Source organism: Apis laboriosa, unplaced genomic scaffold, assembly GCF_014066325.1.
Source record: "Apis laboriosa isolate Shangri-la unplaced genomic scaffold, ASM1406632v1 scaffold39_cov144, whole genome shotgun sequence".
NCBI classification, from domain to species: Eukaryota; Metazoa; Arthropoda; class Insecta; order Hymenoptera; family Apidae; genus Apis; species Apis laboriosa.
In genome coordinates this window covers 2,596,793-2,614,553 of record NW_025223140.1, presented here as the reverse complement: position 1 = coordinate 2,614,553, position 17,761 = coordinate 2,596,793, and the positions used below count along the sequence as shown (strand labels likewise).

Sequence of the window (17,761 nt, the reverse complement as noted above, 5' to 3'; positions counted from 1 at the left end):
GTTTGTTTATCGGTTGTCCACGCGTCTCTACTTTATCCACCGCTTCCGTGCTGGTTTCAGTTTGTCAGCAAACGATTTTTCCATCTTTTCCATCTTTTCCATCTTTCGATATTTATTTCCCTTCCTCTTTTCCTTTTTTTTTTTTTTTTAATGGAATAGACACGTTCATTTACAAAATTCGACAGACCGATCATATTAATAAATGGGGAGAAAAGTATTATTTGGTAAATAGTACGCACGATATTTCTTTTCTGGACACTATGTGGGAGGTTTCGAAATTAAATTCGTAATTAAATGTAATATTTCTTGGAACGATAGTCAATGTCCGTTTCCAGCGGTGGGTTTGAAGCACTGACTACTCTTGTAGTTGACGTAAAAGCTCTGTTGAACTTTTCGAGTGATATTTACTCAAGGGAGACAGAGATGGGGCTGGCTATGAATATTCAGGCTAAAGTGCTGCTAAACCGGGCAATGAATGAGACGGTTAGGTCTCTGGATCGACTTTCCGCTCTCTAAAAAACAAGGAGCGATTCGTAAAAAAAAGGGAAGGGGGCGTTTTAACGATCTTCCTTGAACTTTTAACTCGACATCTTCAGATTTGAAACTCTTTCCGAACTCGCATCTGGCAATAAGTATTTTTTTCACTCGCTTCGAAAGTACAAAAAAAAAAAAAAGAAACTTTAGAAGAAGAAAGAAGTTTGTTAAAATTTAATATCTCTCCCCCCCCCCCCCCTCTTTCATTCAAACATGTCATTCGTTTCCTCGAAAAGTGTTCGTAGTAAAGTTTATCGACGCGATAGTTGTGCGCTCGTGTCACGAACAACCATAGGTACTAAACCAGAGCGGTTGGAAGATTGGGCGATCGGTGAACGAGCGGAGCCATATCTTTCCTCCGATCCTCTTAAAAGGGCAAACTGTTGCTAGCGAATCCGCCATTTTCCACCATTTTATCGAAATCTTATCCGGTCGAAATGAACGCGGCGGTCTCCAAACAACTACACACAAATTTTCCACGAAACGACTGAAATAATTTAATTGGGACGGGAGGAAAAAGTGGCGCAAAAAGTGTTCGTCGAATTTGCGTATCCGTTTCGAACGATCCTACGACCGATGAAATACCGAGCGTTTTACGGAACGGAGCCTCGAACAACCCCTGGCTTCCATACCGAACGACGAGTATGAGTAACGACGTCGAGCCGAGTAATTGCTTATGAAACGCGTTAAAGGGAGAAACTCGTGGTTGGAGGCATGCGGCTCTTGTACCGCCTTAAAGGGGCCAACTGTTGCAACGGTCGTGCAAAAAGTCGACTGCGAGCGTGCCGCCAGCCTTTCAGCCTCGGCTCCGCCTAGGCACTCCCCACTTGTACAGATGCTTACACTTCGTCGACGACCCACAATGCCATCTCCTTCCACCACCCGAGATACATCCTGCATAATTTACGCCCTGTCACCGGGGGAGAAAGAGAGAGAGAGAGAGAGAGAGAGAATTCCTTTTCCACAATTTTTCGATTATTTCGGAAGGGAAATGTTTTTTTTTTTTTCTTCTTCTTTTTCCTTTCTTTCAGAGAAAATTTGTTAGGAAACCGATGGGATTAGACTCGACGTCAAGAAATCAAACACCAAAAGTTTTATGCGGATTCGATTTCGCTGCTTTCGGGAAAGGTGATGTTTTATTTTCCGTATTTGCAAAGTGCTCGATACGTTGTAAATATGGAGTATTGATTTTGAAGCGTGCAGAAACCGTGTGTATATACGTAAGCGTGTATCGAAAATGCATTACTAAATATTTCGAAATTTCGAGGGAACGGTTCTCTAAATGGGAAAAATAACGAAAGTCCGCGTATTTTAAATATTTCGCGAGAATATACGTGGATATTCGTTGGGTAAATATTTTCTCAAAATAAAAATTCTCCCCCTCTCTCTCTCTCTCTCTTTCTCTCTCCGTTTCGAGAATTTATTATCGCATCCTCCTTTAACAACCCCGCAAGTTCTTCTTTCTTAGAACTGGAACAATCAACGTTTCACCCGTCGTTTGCTTTTACGACTTTGGTTGAATACCAGAAAGTGTTTTACCCCCGTTAAAGAGGGTCTTCTTCTGCAAGACGATGAACGATAATATACTATATACGTGAGAAGATGCGATTCGAATTTTGGAAATGAATATCTTTTTACGAATTTAAAAAAGAGAAATAATAACAAGGAATGAAAAACCTTTATAGTTCCACTTTGCTCTCGATATTTCGAAAAAGGAAGAAACGGGACGGACATTTATTCGGATTCTGCGCGTTCGTGGCATTCATTGACTCGTGCTTCAACTTTTGCCCCCCGAATTCCAGCGGAAGGGCGGTCCTGCGATCATTTGACGTTGTGGTCACGTTCGCGTATTTCGTGGTACGTGATGTTTGCGAGATATCCGCGGTCATTAAACTCCGCGCGACGTGATGCGCCCGTAGTATCTTCTCTCGGCCATGTGTATCGAGCAGTCCGCCTCCATCTCTCTCTCTCTCTCTCTCTCTCATCCGACGATTATTGGAAATTACAAAGATAGTATCCCCTCGCACAAAGGATCGAAAACACTTCTTTTTTTTTTTTTTTTTTTTTTTTTTTTTTTTTGCGAGGAAGGGATAGGGGGACGGCTCGTTGTTAAGTGGGCCGCGTCTCTAATCCCATCACGAGTTTTCACGAGAGAATTCATTATGGATTAATCGCCAATGGGACAAAAGACTTCTTTCATGGGTCATATAACCGATTCGACGAAGGGAAGGACGAAGCGGATCGGGAGGTCCTTTCGTTTATTCCAGAGGAGTCCTCCTGTTTTTTTTTTTTTTTTTTTNNNTTTTTTTTTTTTTTTTTTTTTTCAATTGGAGGATGGAAAAAAATGGAGGCGGAGGGGGAGAGAAAGGAAATTCCGGAGGATGGTACTCCGCGGCGACGAGTGGCGCATTAATGGGGGTGAATGCCATGTGTAAACGCGCCATTGCGCCTACGGCTCTCTTTTGTTCCTCTCTCCCTCTTCCTTCTTTCTTTTTTTCCCTCGTTCGTCTATTCATTCCCCGGGTAATTCTATGCCTCTTACTTGCCCCCGTTGCCACTGGTAAAAAAGGAGGAGGAGGTGGAAGAAGAGCGATTGAAGAAGGTAGGCAGTGCGAGCCAAGAAGTATCGCCCTTGTTGAAGTAGCTAAATCCGGGAAGGAAATTCGAAACGGCGGCCTTTTTATTAACCCGGTTTCCACAATTCGTTCCATTTCGTACTTCAATTAATTCCTCTTTGTAATTCGATACAGAGGTAAATATTTAGATCGATCGTCACCGAAATCACTACGCTATTGTCGCAGATTTTGTTACATTATGCGAATTATTATCAACGGCGCAATTTTTCGAAAATTGAAAATTTAAGCAGCGAAAGATTGGCACAAATATCCATTGCGATTCGGCCTCCCGTTTCCTGGAGTTCCCAAGGAGTACAGTAAATTTCTCACTTTGAGAATATGAAATTCCTCGGCACTGTAAACACCCCCGTGGACGGGGTGGATGCAAGCGGCAAAGGATCCCCTCCCCAGGATAAGAGAACAATATTTTGCCGGAGGGCACTTTGCCAGAAGGTTGCGGCTAGGATGAAGATTAGCGGAACCTATGTAACGACCTTATAAAACACCGAACTCAGCCCAGCCGAAAATATTGCCTGGCAAATTGAAAGGTACAGGGCGGAGGTGTGTGCCCCCTTCCCCTTTCTCCCCCTTTCTCCGCTTCTTCCTTCCTCGATCCCCTTCTTCCTCTCCTTGCTACGAAAAAGGAACGAAGCAGAAAGCCTCGTGACAAAGTTCTTCCGTAAGAAGAACTTTCCCCCATTTCGTATTCACAAACAAATCGTCGACGAACTCACCGAGAAATCGGCCGGCGTAAACACGTCCAATCTTTGCTCGGAAGAATATAAGATTTCTTAAGAGTGAAAAAGGATCCTTTTTAAAAATATATATATACGTATATATATAATATGGTTTACTCTTTCGTTTAATTTAATCGATTAAGTTGTACATTATGAATCGTTGTGAAGAAAGGAAAATTTCTCGAGAGAGGGGATCCTCTCTCTTTCTTTTTCTCGAAGTATTATCTCCCTCGAGGGGGAAACGTAGTACACTCGAAACCATAGTGAATATTCCGTACACCCCTTCGGTGTACGAGCGACCCCTTCGAGTCGGGGCGAGCGTAATTATTTCGCAATTTACTACCCTTTGCAGGATGTAGATTTAAAATAACCGTATTTACGGTACTTGTTAGTGATACGAGACACCCTTGGGAACGGTAAATTAATCCACGCATGGACACGCACGCGGCACACATTCGTATTACACAAGATCTTGCGGCACAGCCCACCCCCGCCTGCGAAATAAGCCGCGATTACGTTCGTAAGTCTCTCTAACGACAACGTTACGTGCCACGTGTATAATATGCAGTTACTTTCCATACCCACCGTGAAATAGTTACACGTATCGAGGTGTAACGTGACATTATATGTTATAAAGACGTCGAGTTTCGTCGATATTCTTCGAAAGATAAAATTCCCCTTTCCACGAAAATTGCATATCGACGTCGTATCAGATTTCTTACGACGATTAGAATCCAAGATTTTTCTCCAGCGTGTCTCGAAAACCCCTCTCTCCCTCTCTCTCTCTCCCTCTCTCTCTCTCTCTAGAAGAACACCGTTACTCGATCGTCCCCCATGGGGCCATAGAGAGAAGGATAATTATCGTGAAAGAAACAAGTTTCTCGTGAGGTCGAATAATGTCGGCGCATTAGGGGTAGGCGGGCTAGAAGTTGGCTCGGCGCGGAGAAGGCAGCCAGAAACGATTCGGCGTGTGCAATGGGTTGTAACGTTGCGCGCATCGTCCCCGCGAGAGCGGTGGGTCGCGGGGTTGGCTGGCAGCCAGCGGCTCCTTTACTTTTCCTTGACTTTTCCGCGGAAAGAGAACGGGGATAGGGAGGGAAAATACACACCGGGACAAATATATCGACGTCTACGGCGAAAAAGTCGTCGCGTCACCGAATATCCCGCATATAACTCGTGCAATCGCGACAGGATAACTTCCCCTCCCCCCTGCTCGGTTATGCTTTGCCCTCCCCCGCGTGGAGATTTTCGCAGATGTCGCGTCGCATTATTTACAGATTCTCTCTTCCCCGAGATTTAACAGGAAAGTTGACTTTTCATCGATCTAATTTTCCTATCACGATCGGAGAGAAGAATTTTTTTTGCCCGAAAAGGGAACTCGAGTAAAGTTAAAGCGATAATCGCGAGAAGCAGAATGTAACGGGGAGTAAATATTAAATCGGTTACCGATAAGAAGATGACGAGGGTGAGGGTGAAGGGAGGGAGAAAGGATACGGAGAAGGGTAATCTCGAAGTCTGCCGCTCGTCGCACTCTTTTCTTCTCTGCTCCATTTCTACTCTGTTCCATTTCTACTAAAGGATAAAGGAATCAGAACGAGGGAGAGAGAGAAAGAGAGAGGAGGAGGAGGAGGAAGGTTAACGGGGATTTAATTGGCTGGTTGCATCGTCTTGGCTCAGGAAACGGGAACTAATCCAGCGTGGCCGGGCTTGACCAAGAAAATGCCCCATGGTCACTAACGTCAGGCACAGGCGCTCGTTTCCCTTCCCTTCCTTTGTTCCCTCCTCCACCAGAGTTTCCACTACAAGGGTGGAGAGAGCGCCATCACGCTCGGCCGGGGCAGTTTCTTCTGCTTTACGGTTTTAATAAATCTCCGCGGGGTGATTCGCGGCGGGCCGGGCCAGGCATTAAACCCCCTCCGACACACCCTCTCGACTCTTCTACGATGTCACGCCACGATATGGAAAACGATTCCCTTGGAATTAACGATGAAAACTTCTTTGGTTTCTTTCTTTTTTTTTTTTTTTTTTTTTTACCTCTATCGATGAGGATTAAACGAATTCTTGAAAAAGGAAAAAAGATTCCGCCGAGTTTCATAATCCTGCATTCAAACTTTTTCAAGTAAATATTTAAATTCTCTAAAAGTTGTATACTGCCTTTCGAAAAATGAGAGAAAAGACAAGTTTATCAAAACTCGAAAATTTTAGATTCACCCTCGAACGAAGACAATTCTGAGAAATTCCTCGTCGATTACATATTCCCTTACATACTGTCTTTCGAAAAATGAGAGAAAAAAAAGACAAGTTTATCAAAAATCGAAAATTTAAATCGAACGAAGACAATTCTGAGAAACTCCTCATCGATTACATATTCCCTTACATACTGTTTTTCGAAAAATGAGAGAAAAGACAAGTTTATCAAAACTCGAAAATTTTAGATTCACCCTCGAAGACAATTCTGAGAAACTCGTCGATCACATACTCCGTTAAATAGCCTTTCGAAAAAAAAGACAAATTTATCAAAACTCGATAATTTTAGATTCACTTTCAAACGAAGACAATTCTGAAAAACTCGTCGTCAATTACATATTCATACTGCCTTTCGAAAAATGAGAAAAAAAAAAGACAAGTTTATCAAAACTCGAAAATTTTAGATTCACCCTCGAACGAAGACAATTCTGAGAAACTCCTCATCGATTACATATTCCCTTACATACTGCATTTCGAAAAATGAGAGAAAAGACAAGTTTATCAAATTCGAAAATTTAGATCCTCAAATGAAGACAATTTTGAGAAATTCCTCGTCGATTACATATTCCTTTACATACTGCCTTTCGAAAGATTAAAAAAAAAAGAAAAAAAACAAAAATTATTTATCAAAATTTATTTATCAAAACTCAAACGAAGACAATTCTGAGAAACTCGTCGTCGATCACATACTGTCTTTCGAAAAATGAAAAAAAAGACAAGTTTATCGAAACTCGAAAATTTTAGATTCACCCTCGAACGAAGATAATTCTGAGAAACTCGTCGTCGATTATATACTGCCTTTCGAAAAATGAAAAAAAAGACAAGTTTATCGAAACTCGAAAATTTTAGATTCATCCTCGAACGAAAACAATTCTGAGAAACTCGTCGTCGATTATATACTGCCTTTCGAAAAATGAAAAAAAAGACAAGTTTATCAAAACTCGAAAATTTTAGATTCACTTTCAAACGAAGACAATTCTGAGAAACTCGTCGTCAATTACATATTCATACTGCCTTTCGAAAAATGAGAAAAAAAAAAAAACAAATTTATCGAAACTCGAAAATTTTAGATTCACCCTCGAACGAAGACAATTCTGAGAAACTCCTCATCGATTACATATTCCCTTACATACTGCATTTCGAAAAATGAGAGAAAAGACAAGTTTATCAAAATTCGAAAATTTAGATCCTCAAATGAAGACAATTTTGAGAAATTCCTCGTCGATTACATATTCCTTTACATACTGCCTTTCGAAAGATGAAAAAAAAAAGAAAAAAAACAAAAATTATTTATCAAAATTTATTTATCAAAACTCAAACGAAGACAATTCTGAGAAACTCGTCGTCGATCACATACTGCCTTTCGAAAAATGAGAGAAAAGACAAGTTTATCAAAACTCGAAAATTTTAGATTCACCCTCGAACGAAGACAATTCTGAGAAACTCCTCATCGATTACATATTCCCTTATATACTGCCTTTCGAAAAATGAGAGAAAAAAAAAGACAAGTTTATCAAAACTCAACAACAACAAAAATTTTAGATTCACCCTCGAACGAAGACAATTCTGAGAAACTCGTGGTCGATTACATACTGCCTTTCGAAAAATGAAAAAAAAAAAGACAAGTTTATCGAAACTCGAAAATTTTAGATTCACGAACGAAGACAATTTTGAGAAACTCGCGGTCGATCAACAACCAAGTCAAGTTCGTGCCGCCCTAACTTATTCTCGGCTTTTCTCACGGTGTATCTGTAATCGTCGGCCATCGATAGGCGAGCAATTTTCGAGGATCCAGAAGAGGGAGGAGAGGGGATTGTTTGTGAAGCGAAATTCTCGAACCGTCCACCCTCCCTCCCTCCCTCCCTGGACCCCTTTCTTTCTTAACTCGAGTCACGAAAGAAAATCGCTGCGTTGCGGTAATGTTTATCGAACATGATTTCGGTAGGTTGGCGGGGATTAAACGGGGAGCCGGCCCGCTTTAATGAAGCCGAGCGATGCGGCCGAGCGGGCGAATTTACGCCATTACCGGCGCAAAGGCACAGGCGTTACGGTAAATGAAAATTTAATCTGCAGATCGATCCCCGTCCGAACCGTTCCGCCCTGCAATACGTCCAACAGGCATTAATTCGCGCCGACTTTCACTCGTTCGTTTATATTAAAACACTCGCAGCCTTTTTATTTCTATTTTTCCCCCATACGAGAATTCTGAAAGCGTCTATCGTCTCCCTCTCTCTCTCTCTTTCTCTCTCTCTCTCTCTCCCTCGTTTTTCAGGCGAACGAGTGACGCGTTCTCGAAGCTATTCGCCGTTACGATATCAGAGTAAGAGGAACTTTTGAAAACCCTCGAAACCCCGTGGGAAACTTCGTTAAACAATTTTCCATGGTAGATTGGTCGCGGTGGTAACGGGAATTTCAATTTACCCCCGTATTCCACCGCCGTGGGGACGCGAAATTTGTTGGACGTAACGTTGCGAAATCTTTCTCTCTCTCTCTCTAAATTACATCTGCTTCCCTCGCGTTCCTTTTTTTCCCTTATAGAGAGGAGCGATACACGAGGAATTCTTTTCCTTTTTCCAAAGAAACTCGAAACTCGTCTGGGAATATTCAATAGCAATTGATAAGAATAGTTTCGAATGGTTCAAGATGCTGGATAAGAGGATTCGATATAACGATCTTTAAAGAAAGGGGTGGTTCCTTCCTTTGTATAAAAATCCCCGATGACATTTGATATCGCGCCGACTGGAGGAATAAATGCGAATTATTCCGATACCCGGATGGGAGGTTCGGTTTAAAAAGAGGGGCGAGGGTTGAAAGCGAATAGCCTAGCGCGAGGGGTGGTTTGTAGCCCGGGGATACGCGTTCCTAGATGAAGAAGGCACGGAGGAGGGTAGGCAGACGATAACTCGATCGGACATCCTGAGGCGGACGATGCGATGCAATAGTTTGTATCCGGTGGAGGGTGAGCCATCTCCAATCTCAGCCACGAAGCTGTGCCGCTTAAACAGCCACGACAGAAGCCATTACTTACCTTCCCGTACCCGCGTTACGAAGGAAGGAGCACTCGAATTATTTTCACCGATTTACCGCTTCGAGACCTCCTCTCTCTCTCTCTCTCTCTCTCTCTCTCTCATTCTTTTTCTCCTTTCTGGGTCATTAGAATCCCGTTCTATTCATTTTATTCAATCTCGATTCCACTCTCGGGACACTTTGTATCGCGGTAATCCAGCGAGAAGGCTTCAACGAGAAGACTCCATTAATCCGACGGATTGATCTTTGCCAACGGAACGAGTCGTTCTCTGTTCCCCTTCGATCAACGAGGAGTACCTCCTCGGATTATTCGGAACGCGTGTACGACGTAGGAACGAGAAGGAGAAGGGAGGGGGGAGGCGATATAATCCCCCAATAATCTCTCTCCTCGAGGAAAAAAATGCGGATGGTGTTCTATTTCTATGTTGTAGAAAAGGAAATAAATACGAAAATAATAGCATTTCTCCCTTCCTTTCGACTCGAGAATACAGGAGAAATTGAAAACGCTTTTTTTGAACCGGCTCCGAGATTTCATTCCGTATTCGAAGCTTACGGACGGGCGAAAAATGATTTATGATAAAATTCCGGTGTAAAGGTAAATTCTATGAGATGAGGAGGGGGAGATAATGAAATAGAGGTGGTAAAATTCCACGATTGCGGAGGACGTTAGAAAAGGCCAAATACTTGGGAGAGGAGGAGGAACGTGGACATTTAACATTCACAGCGTATGATTAGGCGGCCTGGCCGCGCATAGAAAATACCCCTCAAATATATACATACATATATATATGTATATATATATATATATAGAAACTGCGGGAATGAATTATGTAAGGCAAAGTACTTCATTCGTCTTGCTCTTGTTATTTGGTAGGTTGTAGTTAAACTACGCGTATTACCGCGTCTGAAATATCGCCTGTAATTTTTAAGGCGAACGTGCCTGCCCTGCCTCCCACCCTCCACCCCTTGCCAAGCCCTGTTTCAGCGTATATAACCGGCGCCGCGGCCCCAAATCAAGGTGAAATTTCACGGACTCGTGGCTTCCCCCCCTCTTCCCCTCTTTTTTCGAAAAATACCGGGAGAATATATCTCGTGGTCCAGTTTATTTTACAAATTATTTTTTCTCACTCGCGTGAGACACGAGACATGAAACGTTGGCGTGGCCAACGTATTTTCCAAATTTTCGGCACAAGTTTTCGACAATTTAAACAGTTACCAGGGAAAGGGAGAGGAGGAGGAGGATCAAGAATTTAAAAATGAAACACGGCCCGACAATGGGAAAGTTTCGCTGCGAGAGTAGATATTCTCTCTCTCTCTCTCTCCCTCTTTTTTTATCTTTGAAACCAGTGCGCGTTTACCGCATAGGGGGAAGGTAAAGGAAGGTAAAGTAAAGAGACGCAAAAAGACAAGGGAAAGAAGAGAGGAAGAGAGAGCCCGTTCGTCCGGTAAACAGATGCCGATGAAAGCCGCTCATCCGGCAAACATTACACAGGCTTACCAACGAGGCACGGACCAACAATCTCGACGATTGCTACGTATCCAAGATTTTACGTACCGGCGAGAATATGTACCTATACATATATATACTTTATACATATATATATATATATACTTATACATGGAGTAGACAGAGGAGCTTGTGCCCCCCGCGCGCTGTTAGGTAACTCTATTCGGAAGCTTTGCCCGGGAGACCTTCGACCCGTCTTAAACCATGGCCAAAGCGGAGAATATGTTTCCACGGGCGGACGACGTGGCGTGAACCGCCGCCACAAGACACCACGGTGGCGGGGCGAGAACCGTAACCGCTCGACCGTAATGTCGGATGACTAGGGGCTTTTGCGTCAGTTTCACGCCAAATAAGGAGGGAGCAGCGCGATAAAGGAGAAAACGTTCTCGAAAGGTTTTGAATTTGAAATTTTTTGTCCAAGGATCGACGAGGGGAGATCCACGGAGCAGGGAGGAGGTTTTTAGTTTTAAAAGGAGAGCGAAAGCCGAGAAAACGTCGGCTAATCGTCTTGGTTGTACAACTGGCATACCTGGACTGGCAGAAAGCGCGGATTTAATTAAAACTAGTAGCCCACGGCGAACATATTTTCCGGGAGGAGGAGGAGGAGGAGGATACGCCCTCCTCGTACTCGTTACACGGCGGGGAGAACTCGGTGGGCGTTTCGGATCCGGCATTCCGGCCGCGAATGCCCCTGGCCTTTTTCCACCAGAGAGATGAGAAATTGTGTAATACGCAACCGAATTTCTCAATTTCTCCCTGCGATCCCCGGAATTTTCGGAATAAACAATTTTGACGTGTATATCCCCCGTGCTTATGCAACTAACCATGCTAATAACGCTTTCGTCCTTCAGAAAGTTTTCCAGCAAGAAAATTTCCCGATATTCGATACTGTTTCGAGAAGAAGAAGAAGAAGAAGAGAGGAAGAGAGAGATATTCGAAAAGTGAGACGCGCGAAATCGGTGGAGAGGAACGGCATAAACGTTCGTTCCCCCTCTTCTCACCCGACACAAGGTGCAATAACAACACGTTATCGATCATAAAGCAGAGGGGGGGGGGGGCCAATTCGAACGATCTCCTAACGATGGGAACAAACGGAATGGGCGGAGGATTTCTGCGCCCGGATCAAGCCCGGACGCAGAACGCTTTACGATCGAAGCGTACACGCCGCGTGTCTCCGAGCGGGGTCAATTATTTATAGCGATCGGGCGAATGCAACGATTGGGCGCCGATTAAAGCGTCACGTCGTGTCACGCGCGGTTAAGGGCAACGTTACAAACTCGATTCGACTGGCCGGGATTTACAATTGCGCGTATCTCGCCGATCTTCCTCCATAATTAATCCCTCCATAATTTTCTTTAATTGCCAGGAAAGAGGAAAAAAATCTTTCATTGAGATTGTTTAAAAATTGTTCGCGTCAAGATCGTATTTTCAGGGGTATCGAATAGCTACGATCCCATTCCTGTGTCAAACGAATCTCTCTCTCTCTCTCTCTCTCTCTGCGGTCTCCTCTCCTTTCACGGATACCGCGCGTTGCGTGCGCGATCGAGAGCACGTATCGAATGTATCCGAGTGTTCCCGCGGCGAGGAAAATACGGGCGGCGTATTTTCACGAGCCCCCCCCTCCTCCCCGCCAGATCGATTTCCATCGTGATAGGGAAGGCTGCGGGACCGGACAATCGAAAACCTGGCCTCAGGGTGTACGCGGATTTCTCGTTTCACGGCGCCGCCTACGCCGACGCCGTCGTGTTTCCCGTGCGTCCCCGTGGACGTCGCCGCGTCTGTTTGTCCACGTCGGGTCCCCGACGCCCGAGATATTCCTCTTCTATGTATGTATATATATATATGTATATGTATATGTATATATGTATGCGTATACACCGACCTTTGCGTTAGGTTACGTACGCGCTTATGTACCACCTGCGAAGATGGACACACATATATATATATGTACATGTATATACAGTGTATGCATGCAGAGAGACGTATCCGTGTGTGCGCATCCATGGATATACGCCTCCGTCAAGGCAAGGCCGTCCCTCCAGTGTCAGTTGCGCGTGTTTGCTATGCTCGCCCAGGCATGTTTCCAACTAAACTAACCTCGCCACGCCTCGACGCATTGGCGATGCCGGCGCAAAGCGGGATCGAGTCCTTTCCAAGTGTTGCGGTGAACGACCCCCCGCGTTCCGATATTTTCGCCCAATGATATTCCCTCTCCCAAAGAGGGAATAAATTTTAACAAGAATATATATATATATATATTATCTTTCTCTTTCTCGTGAACGAGTTGGGGGGGAGGAGGTTAAACGCAGGAAGAGAGCGCGCTCTCTCTGTCTCTCTCTCCTCCCATTTGTGTTCGACCGATCCTTTGCCAGTACTTAATTCGAGCAGAAAGTAGTGGAGCGAGCCCACGGTAGTATACAGAGACTCATAATTTCTGCTCGACGGCGCCTTCAAAGATGTGGAGAAACGTAATAACACGGGTGGAGTGGGGGGCGGTGAAAGAGGCGGAAAAGAAGGAGGGAGAGAAACGAAGAGCGGTTGAAACGGTGACCAAACCGGCCGCTTTGATATATACTTATATATCCGTCACGTCGGCGGAGGTCGGGTCCACTTTGATTACCGGATGACGTAGCCGCTCGGCGCGGAGACTCGACTCGGGTCCCGCTTTTGCGGCGGGTCGAATGCTACCGATTCGTCGGAGCGTATTCGAGGGTGCATCCGAGCGCGAGGAGATGTCGTCCACCCCCTCCGCATGGAGATTTCTCTACGTTATTTCGACTTCAATTTCACGTCCTCTCCCTCATCCCCATCTTCGTGCAACAATTTTCCTCGAATATCATATCGCGTTCGTATCGCTGCTACGTCTAAACGTTTTTTACGTTTATCAATCCGAATTGAAAAAAAATTTCTTGTTCGTCGAAATTTCGTTGTTATCGAACGATTCTTTCGAAGGTGGCTGGAATAATTTTTTTTCGAGGAGGAGGAGGAGGAGGAGGAGGAGGATTCCTCGCTGAAATCACTTTCACGTTCTATAAATTTTCCGATCCTATTGAGGCAAGGAGGGCGGGGCAACTGCGATAATTTCCTTATTTGAATGTTATATAAAGTGGAACGATGGCGCGAAGATATAACGCGGAATTCCAATATTGACGACGAACAATATCCGGGAGGAAGTACGAGGGGGCTGAGAAAGGAGAACACAGCCGAGCTCGATAACTGGGATGAATAATATCGAAGATGTCGTAACTACGTATTATATACCGTATCTTCCTTCTGTTTTAAAGGATTAAAGCTTTTCGCAATTTTACGGCGAAATCTCGTCTATTGGGATCCGATGGAAATTAATTTTCCCACCCGAACCGTTCGACGTTGAGTTATTATGGATAATCTATCACTCACGGATTACAAAAAAAAAAAAAAGAAGAAATGACTTTTACAAATATAATCTCGTAATCTCTAACCTTCTTTCGTTTTTAATTCGATGAATGATCTTAAAAGACGAAAGGTTGCAAAAGTAAAAGGTATAAATATATACTTTGGGAAATATCCATTGGGAAAGAGCTTATGGAAATAAAGGATCCGCTCTTTTTTTCCCTCGCATCTCTCGCCCCATATTCGAGAGGTATTACGTAGAAGCGAACTGAGTTCGGCTGAATTTTTCAAACGTTTCGGAATAAAAAGGTGCAACTATTCGAAATAGGAATCCTAGGAGCGATGGCCATAGCTGCGGTGCGGTGATTGCCGATGCAAATATACATTTTCCTATCTCTCTCTCTCTCTCTCTGTCTCTCGCTGTCTCTTTTACTCTCGGTTAGTTTGATTCAAGGATGAGGGGAAGAGGAAGTAGAGCTTTCTGCGGCCTGCCCCAACTCCCCATGAATAATGCAGACTGGATGTAATTGATCGCCCAATCGGAATGGCCTTTTATTTACTTTCCTCCGCTCTGGAATCGACCATTCGTTCCTTCGCTCGCTCCAAAGTTATTTGACATCATTTACGATCGGAGGAATGCGTTTCTCGCTCCCTCCCTTTTATCCTCTCCTCTCCTCGTGTATTTTCTTTTTCTTTTTTCTCTTCTTCTTTTTTTCTTTCTTTCTTTCTTTCTTTTTCTCCTTTGCACGATAATAACCCGAGTAAATGAGTCTTTAAACCGCGCTAACCCGCTTGTTATTCGATCGAGAAGGTAATGGTGTGTAAAAGTTGTCGCGAGTGAGCGATAATCGTGAAGCGATTCGTACCGCCTGAACATCGGCCGGTATTATGTCGAGCAATTATCGCCGCTTTAAATGAAATTTAACACCCCCCTCCCTGTTCCTCGACACTAGTTCAACCTTTGGAGATTTCCATTTTATCGGGGTTTAATTAAAGATTTACGATTGTCCGTTAATGGAATCAATGTCCTTTCTACGATCAATCGAAAACTGGGGATTCTTGGAAAGCTCGAGAATTATCGATAAAATCAAAGTTTGAACGAAAATTATTGTAATCGTATATTTTAATAAAAATACGCGAATCTTAAAATAAATTATCCATTCTTTCTACGAATATATCCCATCCATTTTAACATAAGTCGAAATGATAATAATAAATTGAATGACAGTCGCGATGCATCAAGGAAAAGGACGCAAGCGCTGAGGATTGCATGCACCGCCTCACGAATTCCCAGCTCCCTGTATCGCCTCGACCTCCGTCATTTTACATGAACTTGGTTGACCACGATTCGGAAAGACCGTCTCCAGGAACGAGTTTTTCTAGGAAATGGTACCTTAGGAAATCCCTCCGGGAAGGGAAGGGAAGGGAAGAGAAGAATCTCTATCCGGATATTCGTAGGTGGTCGAACAAAGAGACGGGCAGAATTACAAGGGCAAACAGAGAAAGATTCAGAGAGGAAACGCGAAATAGAGAGAGAGAGAGAGGTTTCGAAGAGAAGATGTGTGCAAGTCGCCTTCGAATCCCTGAGCCAACCGTTCCTCCGTCCGAAAAGTTTCTTCTTTCCGTCCTCGAGGACTATAACTCGACAAATTCAATCTAATGCCGGCTCGAGCCGAATCCTCCCCCGTTTTATCGAAATTTCAGGCAACATAATTTCAGCTTCGAGGGGCTTGGAGGAGGGAGAGCGAGATCGAACCGAAGGAAACGCCGAGCTAGAAGCGGAATGGACGACGAGAGATAGAAAGTGAGGCTAGGTTGGCGTAGTTTGGCGACCTCGTCGAGCTGGGTTGGTAGCAGCCGCTTCCACAGAGATAATGCAGTTATTTCATGCCCCGGGTACCGGTAATTGGCTGCACGTTCGCGGCCACAGGTACGCTCCTTTGCCTCGAGAGACATCTTGCGCGGGCCAATTTCTCAGTCGTGAAGCGCAATATTGGCGATTACTGTTACCGAGAAAGGGACTCGTTCATTGGAAATTGGAGAAATTTTTTTCTACATTTTTCAAAAATTATCCCCTTCACTTTGCAGGATATTTTCTTGTTACATGATTATACGTCTCTATGATGATACTAACGATCGTTAAACGGTTGTAAAATCTTATCTCGTGACGAGTTTTGATAAGGAGGAAGATAAAGAAAGAGGATAATTTCTCTATTCCCATTTTATCGTAACAACTCGATAGGAGGAATACTCTCTTCCGAGTGAAACCCGATATGAATAATAGAATTTCAGGGGTGAAATCTTTTCGTGGAGTGCGAATCCCCCGCATTCTCTTCGCAAAGCCAACTTGCCTTTTTAGCAAATGTCTCTTAGCGCGAGCCAACATTACCCTGCATAACAAATGCTAAGTGTTTTTCCCGTTATCGAGGAGACATTGAAGCAGGGAGCAGCGCAATGTGGGTTTACAGTATGTGTTTAACGTCCCAACAACGGGGAGGAACGTGTTTACGCAAGAGGGAAATCAAGGCACGTATTGTGCAAAGTGAAATCGAAATTTCTTGTCTCCGCTATATAATCAGACCCTTCCGATAGACTTAAAGGCAAAAACAGATTACTGAAATTGCTAGTTTAATTTAATGTGCGAGTGTAGCAACTAAATTGGAATGTAAAGAAGGATAAAGCGAAAAAAAGATTTTCATCGATTATTCGAATCCTAACTTATGCGTGATTGGATGAAAGCAAGGTTGTTGGAATTCCGATTCAAAAATAGAATATAATAAACGAAGATATTGCTCGTAAAAGGATTGAAAAATTTCATTGAAAATACAAAATTCTCAATTGTTAAACTTAGAGCAACAACTAATAATCGTAAAAATAGCGTCTTTTAATATTTTTGTACAAGCAAGCTTTGCTCTTTCATTTAAAGAATATGGAATATTTCAACTTTCAAGATTTTCATATCTTTTATATTAGAGTATATTTCGATAAACGATATTAGTTTAGTTTAAATACCAATTTACGAGCAACTTATCAAAACTTATCGTCGAGTAAGTCAGTTATAGTTACTCGGTAATTATTGTATTTGAATTTGAATTAAATTCATCTGTACGAATAAAATTGAATTATCCCTTAATGTTTCAATTACGTATTAACAATAACTTTGATAATAACGCGAAAGAAGAATAATTTTATGCTTCAAAATGAGAAGAAATTTATAACGCGACGGGGATAAAGCGATAAATTTGAAACGAGTGCAATCTCTCTGACACCAGGAACAAGAATATTACACGATACAAGATATCGGTTTCTCCATTTCTCTCTCAAAGCTCTGCCCCTCGATCCGTCTCTCGTATAATACGGTAGTACGTTTCATGGTTTCACCGTTCATTCACCTTTCCAGTAATGGAGATCGACAAATCCTTTGTCGATGCTATGAGAAACGAGCGTGGGGGGGAGGGAGGGAGCGAGAGGGGACACGTGTCTCTAACCCTCCACCTGTCGCCATGTCGTCGACTCTGTGCACCGCACGGACAAAGAAGAGAAGGGCAGCACAACCGGTATGATAAGACACTGGCCGAGACACTCTCTCTCTCCAGCAAGCCAGTTTCAAGATGGAGGATATTAAGTTACTTCTTTTTCACTTTTCGTTTCCTTTCGAGGCACGAAAAAGAGAGAAATCTCTTCACTCTCGAACAGCGGAACAGGCTTATGAAACTGCGCCG

General features: G+C 43.5%; 1 protein-coding gene across 5 annotated transcripts in view; it reads left to right on the top strand.

Annotated features, from left to right (window-relative positions):
* The window catches only part of LOC122715634 (CUGBP Elav-like family member 4), a 513,357-nt gene that overhangs the window by 344,628 nt on the left and 150,968 nt on the right, over positions 1 to 17,761 (top strand). The window lies entirely within an intron of this gene.